Source organism: Coturnix japonica, chromosome 7 (genome assembly GCF_054131305.1).
Source record: "Coturnix japonica strain WE chromosome 7, WE-NBRP24, whole genome shotgun sequence".
NCBI lineage: Eukaryota > Metazoa > Chordata > Aves > Galliformes > Phasianidae > Coturnix > Coturnix japonica.
Window position 1 is genome coordinate 21416917 of NC_140669.1, and position 1581 is coordinate 21418497.

A 1581-nucleotide genomic window follows, 5' to 3' on the forward strand; every position below is an offset into this window, starting at 1 on the left:
TTGCTGCTGTATCTAACACCTGCAAACTTCCTTGTTTTCAAGAGTAGCTACGTTAAAGGAAGGAAAAGGGGGTAGCTGTGTTAGGAAAGTCATTGACTTGCTGTGTATCAAAGCCTTCATCCATATGACCCAGAGTCATACTTTCCCACACGCTGTATTCTTAAGCCTCAACTGATCCGTGATATCTTCCACCCTGGTAATGCTATGCATACAATTTAAGGCACTTGCTTCCTTCATCTTCGCTTAAGCAAGATTGGGTGAAACATCTGACAAAGCCACAACACAGAGAGCTGATGTGACCAGCTGACCCCCTTTATCTCTGCCCAGGATCAAAACAGTTTAACAGCCTATTTCCTGCTTGGCAACTGATGCGTGCTCCTTCACGAAGTCACAGTTCCCACAGCATATACCCATCTTGCTGCCTGCAACATTTTAAGTTTTCAGAACTGCCACTAACATCCCCCACGGTTTCTGCATGACACTGGGAGTGCTAACAACCCGCTTGCTTCTATGGTGGTAGAAGCAGCCCCACTAAAGCTGATGGGAGAGGGCGCGCAATCCTTCGCATTGATCCCACACACACCGGGCGGGAGGCTCGTACCGGGCAGCGGCACAAACCAACTCCTGTGCCCCGGCTCCTCACGGAGCGGCGGCAGGTGACGCGTTTAAGGCCATTTCAGCCGCGATCACGCGCTGCCCGTCAGCACAGCACAGCACAGCACAGCGCCAGCAGGGCCGCGTGCCAGGGAGGGAACCTGCGGGCGCCGAGGCCGCCACACCCGCTGCCCGCAGTGCCCGCAGGCCCCGGGGCCGCTCACGGCTCGGCACCGCCTGGCCCGCGACTCCCACGGCCGGGCGCTTAGACGCAGCGCTCAGGACAGAAGCGCGGCTGTAGGACGGCCGCCCGTGGGCAGCGGGCCTGCAGCGCTCCGTGAAGCCGCGGGTGAGGCAGGGTCTCACCGAGGAGCCCCGCGAGCCGCCCAGATACGGCCCAGATGCCACCCAGAGCCGCACAGCGCTCACCTGCCGCCCGCGGGTCCCGGGCCGGGTGCAGGCCGCAGGCGCGGGCACCGCCTCTCCCCACCCCGCCCCCAGCCCCGCACAATCGCCCGCCGATAGCGGACCGAGGCGTCGCTAATCGAGGCCCCGCGCTCATCCACCATCCGCCCGGGGCCATTGGGCGGAGCAGCCTCGTACCGGGACCCGCCCCGTGGGCGCACTCGGTCCGTCCGGCTCCAGCTCGGCGCTGCTCCCGCTCCCAGCCGCGTTCCGCCGCTCCCCTCAGCACGCGGTTCCCCTCGGGTCCAGCGACTCGTGTTTCCCTCCCCCGGCTCGCCCAGTCCCCGCCGCGCACCGCTCTGCTGCTGGGGCGGGGTGTCGGCACTTACTGTGGCTGCCGCAGGAGGGCGCTGGTTGACCCCGCGTTACGGGACCGCTCAGCCCCGTCCACAGCCCAGCCCGCCCACGGCGACGAGGAGGAGGAAAAGGAGGAGGAGGAGGAGGAGGAGGGCGGCTCGGGAGGGGCGGGCGGGTGGTGGGGGCGCGGTCCCATAAAGGGCTCGGCGCCAGGCCCGGCCCTGC

The 1581-nt window shown here is 64.9% G+C and overlaps 1 protein-coding gene across 7 annotated transcripts in view; it reads right to left on the reverse strand.

Moving 5' to 3' along the window:
- The window catches only part of PIKFYVE (phosphoinositide kinase, FYVE-type zinc finger containing), a 57485-nt gene extending 56016 nt beyond the window's left edge, over positions 1 to 1469 (reverse strand). For 2 of the 7 annotated variants that reach the window (XM_032445999.2, XM_032445996.2), the window contains exon 1: positions 1024 to 1114. The gene's annotated coding sequence lies outside the window, so the exon portion shown is untranslated. Of the gene's footprint in view, positions 1 to 1023; positions 1120 to 1197; positions 1326 to 1388 lie in introns of those variants that run through there. The other 5 variants (XM_015868276.3, XM_015868274.3, XR_014948068.1 and 2 more) reach the window with 4 other exon arrangements.
- Between the last annotated feature and the right edge of the window lie 112 nt (positions 1470 to 1581).